Source organism: Diabrotica virgifera, chromosome 8, assembly GCF_917563875.1.
Source record: "Diabrotica virgifera virgifera chromosome 8, PGI_DIABVI_V3a".
Lineage (NCBI taxonomy): Eukaryota > Metazoa > Arthropoda > Insecta > Coleoptera > Chrysomelidae > Diabrotica > Diabrotica virgifera.
Genome location: NC_065450.1, coordinates 166,147,333 through 166,155,802, shown reverse-complemented (window position 1 = coordinate 166,155,802; position 8,470 = coordinate 166,147,333).

Here is an 8,470-nt window from a genome sequence, read left to right as displayed (position 1 = left end):
GTTTGATTTGCCCGGTTTCGGAATTGCAATTATCTTTGTTCGCTTAAGTGAGAAAGGAATGTTACCTGACACCTGTGAAAGGAAAATGTATCAATAACATAAGATACGCGGACGACACTGTGGTATTCGCTGACAGTTCTGAAGCCCTACAGGAGTTAATGAACAGAATCGCAGAAGTCAGTCAGAGATACGGACTTTCACTAAACACTAAGAAAACAAAATGTATGATTATCTCTAAGAACAAACAGCAATTTGGACGAATCAGTGTGAATGGTCAACAAATAGAAAGAGTAAAAACATATACCTACCTTGGTACGAACGTCAATGAAAATTGGGACCATTCTATAGAAATCAAATGTAGGATAGGGAAAGCAAAATCTGCATTTCAAAAAATGGCAAAGTTGTTCAAATGTCATGATTTGTCGATACCCACAAAAGTCAGATTATTACGATGTTATATCATTCCTATACTGTTGTACGGAGTTGAGTCGTGGACTCTCACAGACGCCACCGTCGAATCCTGAAGATATCTTATACCGACCACATTACTAATGAGGGTGTTTTGCTGAGAATGCAAAAAGAAAAAGAGCTGTTAATCAAAATAAAAACAGCCAAAATCGAATACCTCGGTCACATCATTGAGGAACAGTGAAAGATATGGACTGCTGCAACTGGTCTTACAGTGAAAAGTAGAGGGAAAGCGAGAACCAGGAAGACGAAGGATTTCGTGGCTGAAAAATCTACGTACGTGGTTTAACACAACCTCTGCAAATCTGTCCAGAGCAGCAGTGTGCAAAGTGCGGATTGCCATTATGGTCGCCAACATCCGAAACGGATAGGCACTACAAGAAGAAGAAGAACGAAGAAAACGTTTATCCCCCATATAATCTGATGAACTTACTAGCTTTGAACAAACCGTCAATCTTTAGGATTCTTCTAAATTATGTTAAGTCGTTTAAATTGAAACTTTAGATTATAGAATTACTCGTGTAAATTAATAATACTCCGTATCCCTACTTAGTATGTGGTTAGTCACCCTGAACGATCTGGGCGCGAAAATTTTTTTTTCCTTTACCTACCCTGGATTGTTTTTGTAATGGATTCAGAGATGGATTCGTAATGGTCTTGGTGTATGGTGAGGCGTCGATTTCAAGAAGTGTTGCTGGCTAAATAGACGCAGTTCCCAAAGGCCATAAAGAAAACGGTCGGTTCTGATAGCGTATTCGTTTTCAGCGACCCCATTACCTCCGAGTAAGAAAATCTGACCCTTAATACACACCCTTATTCACATGTTTATGCACTTTTGGATGCATTTTATGCACACCCATTTTCTATTGTAGACTTTTCCTTAACATCATCCTAAACCTAATGCAAAAAGTTGTAAGTTTCTAGGTGCTGTATTTAAGAATCGATTTATTTTGTGCTAAACACCCTGCATGGTCAAACAGCGAATCTTGCTTTTCTGGGTCTGGAAGTTATAGTGTTAAATAAGAAAAAACAAGTAAGATTGCAAAATAAAATGAAAATTTCTTAAGATCTACGATTTCTCTAATAATATTGTGTCTATCGAGCACAGTTCGTGTATAATTATTTTAGTATATAATTTATTATTATATAATACCTAAGTTTCTTCTATTAAATTATATGGAAGCAAATTTGACTATTTAAATGTTTGTTAACCTACCTACCTACCTAAAAACCAAATTATTAATGATAAAAACAAACCATTTAAAAAAAATTCAACCATAAAAAGAAATATTTAATATCTAAAAATAAAAAAAATCGCGTAAAAATCTTATACATATACAGGCAAAACGGGGATAAATAATCTATGCAAATTAGAAAAAACAAGGAAATAGTTATTTTCCCAACAAGTGCAGAGAGTCATTCTTTTCCGCACGCGACTGCAGTTTGCCGAACGACGCGAAGCGGGATTTCGGCAAGCAGTCGAGTGCGGAAAAGGGACTTTCTGCAAGAGTTAGGAACAATATTTTTTCTAAGAGTCTTTAAAAAATTACCAAATCTTAATCAATTAATTTAATTAATATGAAAATACATACACAAATTAATTCTTTGACAAGGTTGTCAAAACCAAACTTTCAATATAATTAGTTAGCATGACGACGATCTTGGTTTCCATGACGATGATTCAAAACGACTGTTTAATTTCAAAAAGGCGAACTGGGAAAATATACTGATGAATTGGAAACACAAGTGAAAAATATAGTCCCTACCCCCAAAAACTATGATGCGTTCATCAAATTTGTAAAACGAACCTCATGTAAACACATACCCAGAGGATGTCAACAACATTACATATCTGGTCTGAACGATGAAGCAAAAGACATTATGACAAAGTACACCGAAGAATATGGTAAAGACCCATTTAGCGAAGTTACGGCAGAGATAGGGGAGAGACTGCAGCAAATACTAAGTGCCTCCAGACAAGAACGGTGGAGCGAGACTTTAAGTAAAATGGATATGACGCACAGTAGTAAGCAGGCTTGGAATATGATCAAAAAACTTAATGGTGATCCCACAGAGGTGAAAGAGCCATGTGCAATAACGCCAAATTAGATAGCCCACCAACTGCTTGGCAAAACAAACAATCGTTGCAAAACGCCAAAGATTATAAGAACTCAAGACCAGGAAACAACTCTCTTGCGAAACCCATCTACCATCGAAGAGCTTAAAAATGGTATTGACTGTATGAAAAATGGAAAATCCCCTGGGGTGGACGAAATCCTAACAGAGCAGATAAAACACTTCGGGCAAAAAGCGAGGCAATGGGTGCTCGATCTGTCGGTGCAGATTAACATATGTCGCTCTACCTACCAGATTCCACAAATGTGGCGTAAATCAAAAGTAGTAGCCCTTCTGAAGCCTGGTAAAGACCCTGAACTACCGAGTAGCTACCGTCCGATATCTCTTCTATGTCATTTATATAAATTGTATGAACGCCTCATTTTGAACCGCATCCAGGAAACATTAGATGCAAAACTAATCCCACAACAAGCAGGTTTCAGACCAGGTAAATCATGCACAGGCCAAGTGCTGAACCTAACAGAGCACATAGAGGAGGGATTTGAGCAGAAGGAGATAGTGGGAGTAGCCTTGATAGACCTTACAGAGGCCTACGATACGATAAACCACAGAACCTTGCTAACTAAGATCTATAACACTGTGCTTGACTATGACCTGGTAAATATCATTAGATCACTGTTGTGTAATAGACGCTTCTACGTTGTGCTAAATGGAAAGAAGAGCAGATGGAGAACCCAAAAAAATGGCCTACCTCAAGGAAGCGTTCTGGCGCCGTCCCTATTTAACATCTACACCAATGACCAACCAATGCACCCCCGGACTGAGAGTTTTGTGTACGCTGACGACCTTGGTATTACCGTAAAGGGGAAAACACTCACACAAGTAGAGTTGACAATGGAAGAGGCTTTAAACATGATGTCAGCTTACTACAAACAAAACTCAAGTATGTGCATTCTACCTCAACAACCATCTGGCGCATGTAAAACTGAATGTTTCTTGGGAGGGACAACGCTTGGAACATACTGATAGGCCCAAATATCTTGGAGTGATACTTGACCGGTCACTAACTTATAAATTCCACTGTCAGAGCACAAGACAAAAGGTTTCTACGAGAAACAACCTTCTCTGGAAACTTGTAGGGAACAAGTGGGGTGCAAACCCCCAGGTCTTAAAGTCAACAGCTGAGGCCTTATGTTTCTCAACAGGGGAATATGCTTGTCCCGTCTGGGGTAGATCTAGACACGCCCAACAAGTCACCACGGCGTTAAATGAAACATGTAGAATAATTACCGGTTGTATGAAGCCTACCCCTCTACCATTACTGTACCGGGCAGCTGGATTCGCATCACCAGACGACCGTAGATGCGCCTCACAATATGTGGAGAAGTTCAGGCAAACTTTCGACGAAAGGCACCAATTATACGGGTTTGAAGAACCGCCAGGAATCAGCCGACTTAAATCAAGGAAAAGGTTTATGAGAAATGTCAGCGTCGAACCACCCAAACTGTTCCCCCTACATCCAGAACGACCTAATGGAATGAACCTGGACTGGAGAACCTGGCGGACACTCAACCGAATACGCACAGGTGTTGCCCTGTAAAACAGAACCTTATTAAATGGGGCATCAAGACAGATAACTTTGTGAATGTGGGGAGATACAGAGTGTGGAGCATCTGAGAGTATGCAGACTTTGCCCATCACAGTGCACCCTCGATGATTTATGGCTCGCAAATACAAAAGGTGTAGACGTAGCCCGATATTGGGCAGAAAAACTATAGTCGGATCCAGACACGAAAAAGTAAGTAAGTAAAACGACTGTTATTGTCTACTGATTTGACTTTCGAATATTATGTCAAAATAATTTTATTTCATCGAATTGTTGCGTTAATTTCATTAAAACAGGAACACAATAAGATATATTTGAAATAAATTAGTAAATAATATCTAAATATTAGTTTATTGCATGTATTATAATTACTTTAAGGCCATATTAACATATCTAAATTAACACGCGTGCGGAAAAGTAAAAACCGCGTGCGGAAAAGTAACACGCGTGCGGAAAAGTAACACGCGTGCGGAAAAGTAACACGCGTGCGGAAAAGTAACACGCGTGCGGAAAAGTGTCTAAACTAAAATGCGTGCGCGAAAGTAGACATTTTTGAACGCTCGTAGAAAAAGTTATTTACCAGCTATTTTATTGCTGGAATCGAATCTTAAGATTTCATATATTAGTAATATAACTGGGTATGCAAAGTCCGCAGAAAGTGTGCTCTTTTGTTTAAGTATAAACAAATTAGCGCTCCTAATGGAAGGGGAGCCCAATCGGGGATTTTTGCAGTTACTCGAGCGCGTCAGATTATCATATAGGGAGAAACCTAGTACCCTGCAGATGTACCTCTACCATATATTGTATATTGGCTCTTAACAAAGGAAAGTTCGTTAAGGGGGGCCCGAAAAAAGAGTCTATCCTTAAAAATACTTAAAATTGCCAGATTAAGATAAGGTAACCCAGCAAACAGGTTTGAGCCCAGTTATGTGATGATTACGTTAAATTTATGGCAAATTTCAACGAATACGTAACTCGGTTATTTATGACGGGAAGAAAACGTATTTCACTGCCAAATCATTCACCTATATATTAGTGCTTCCTTTATACATGTTTGACATTACAATAATATAAAATCATAATGATGAATATAGTACATGTTTTTATAATAGGTGTGAATGTCGATTACATCGCAAAGGTACGTTTATTTCACGTAATAATCACGAAACAGAAATAACTTCCTTTGGTTAAATTTTGAGAAATATTTTGGAAAACAAAATTTTACAACGGTGTTGGTTAAACACGTATCGCTTGAATTTTACTCACTGTATTTTATGGACGTCGAAAAATTAGATGTATTTAACGTAAAAGTAATGTAAATAATACCAATATTTAAACAAAAAGTTTATGATTTCGCTTTTAAAATCATTTAGTATAACTATTTTAATCCAACCTTGATTTGAAGCTATTTTTGCTATTTTTTTCTTTAAAAATATCACAGGAGCTAAAATGATGTTGAGTCTAATTTTCAAATCGCGCGTGGTGATGACGTACTACCAAGCCTTTCTCCTCCTTTAAATACTATCCCGTGACCACGGTATGTGACTAAGATAGTTGGTTCGAAAACTAAATTAATCGATTTATCGAATAATAGATACGTTTCGATAGGATTATTTTTTATATTATTCTGGTATTGAAATAGATTTTTAGTAAGACCAATTAGTTAATAATAGAAGAAATTTAAAAACAAAAAGAAAATACGTAATACTAATTTAAAGTAAGTAGAATAGTTTAACTGTAATTTAAAAATAATCGATTTTTATAATCGATTATCATAACCTCTAATATCAGCTTCTCACATTTCTCACAACAAAAAGTGAAAAGTGAAGAGCTTTATTTCCCTCGTTTTATTATTTTAGGCGGGTTTATTTACAATAATGTCTTTCGTATTAACGTTTACCTCACTGCTCGAGGGTTGAAGTGCCGATGATGCAATTACAAAAACAAGAAAGTGTCGAAGTGTCCTCCTCGAAATAAAAAGTGACCTGTGTTGTGTTTTGTGTTGGCAAATTTTTTAATGTGTCTTTAGGTCGGTACCATAATTTTTGGCTCATTATCTTGTATAATAATTATACAAGACAAATGTTTTAAAGTCTCTAAATTCTACTAAATAAATACATTGTTAATACTTTATATGCTTGTTTTATTTATATCATATGAGGATAATAATTACGTGATTCATAAGTTAATTAAGATCGAATTATTTACGTGAACCGAGGACGTATCTTTCACGTGAATACTAATATATACATTCCCTAAAATATAAGTTAATCAACACGTATTTGCAACGTGAATCTCCCGAAACATTTTATTGCTATTTAAGGTAAATAACACGTCTATTGAAGACGAGTTATTCACGTAATTTAAAGACGTATTTTCAATGTGACATTCCAACCAAATTTTCACGTGAAATTCACGTAAGCAATTTACGTATATTGCTGACAAATGTACCCAAAATTCACGTAATTAACACGTCGGTCTGTTTGCTGGGAAGTTAAGTACATGCAAAAGAGTGTATATTTCAAAAATCTGACGATTTGAGCGAGGCGTAAGTAAATGGGTGAGTCAAAAAGTTTCACAAAAAAAGCGAACATTTCGCGAAATAAACATCAGATCGAAAAAGTAAAAAATACGTGTTCAATATTTATCAAAAATCTATCGAATGGTACATGACCCCCCACGGAGAGGGGTGGGGGGTAAATTTAAAATTTTAAATAGAAACCCCGCGATATTTCGCAAAATAAACATCAGATCGAAAAACTGCAAAATACACTTTCAAAATGTTTTTGAAAAATCTATCGAATGCTAATAAACACAACCCCCACGGAGGTGGGGTGGGGGTTACTTTAAAATCTTAAATGGGACCCCCAAATTTTTATAGCAGATTTTGATTCTTTACGTAAAAATAAGCAACTTTTATTCGAGAAATTTTTTCGAATTATGGATAGATGGCGCTATAATCGGGAAAAACGATTGTTGCAAATGGAAAATTAAATTAAAAAATGGAAAATTTTACTTAACTTTTTTTGGTTTTAGGACCTAATAATCACAACCCAATAGTTCCCCATAACGCTCGAGTGACTGCAAATTTAGCATACTTTGCTCCCCTACAATTAAACAATTAAACTGTTTGCAACAATTAAATTGTTAATTAAAAATTTACGGTGGCAATAATAACCAGAATAATAATTATGTTACACCAGAATAACTATGATTTTCGTATAAAAGGCACTATAAATACCTATACCTATACTTTAGGTCACGTTTTCACGTTAAGAATAGAACATTGCGAAGATAGCCCCATGCATTTTTTATGAACGATAGAAGCGCGCCGATGCCAAGCCGTACTGATTAAAATGAATCGTATATCGGCAGTCGAGTAGCCACCCGTGCCCGAGAAGTGTGTCAAGACTGATCTCCATAAGCGTAACGTTCTATTCTTAACGTTATTCTGTTTTAAAGTTATAAAAAAATTTTTGCCTTAAAAACAAATAGAATATTTCGACACCTATTAGATTAAATTAAAGTAAGAAAGCGGTATGAGAAAGGACGCGGCTTCTTTTAAAACCTTTCCGGAACCGTGCTATAAAAACTTACGCTGCAGGCCGTGCGGGGCAACTATGTTACCCCACTAAAATACTTTAATAATTCATTTAAATTTTACATTATTGTTTGGAAAGTTATATAATAAGGCACTAGTAACTGAAATAATTTGTTTTTATTATTAAAAAGATTTCCTTTTTTTATTTTTATCTTTAATTACAATTTGATTTTATTCCTGAATTTTACAGTCAGGGCATAAAAATGTTTTACTTTCTTCTCGATGTATGGTACAAATTGGTTTTCTCCATGTACTACATGATATTTGAGTCTTTCTATCACGTGCCCTGGCACAAAAGCTGCATCTTCGACTTGTATACCTATTGTTGAATGTCTCTGGCAGGGGTTTCTGGCACTGTGTGCCCCGAGGAGTTAATTTCAATTTTAGTATAAAATTTAAATTGTATTTGATAATTTTCATAAAAAGACGATTTAGTAATATATTTTCTAAGATTACCTGGAGGGATAAAAAAAATAAAAATATTTTGAAAAGTTATAAAAACAAAACCGCATCTGGGGTAAACAAGTTGCCCCGCACGGCCACGAAAAGGTTAAAATAAAAATGGTAATCTTCGAACCATTACCTTTTCATTTCGGTCCTCTATCTAAATACAATTTTCATATCTTCAAGAGACTCACAACATAATATATTTTTTCTACGACCGTTTAATAATATGCTTATTATTTGCTACTTTTTAATAGATAATAGCACCCATTACT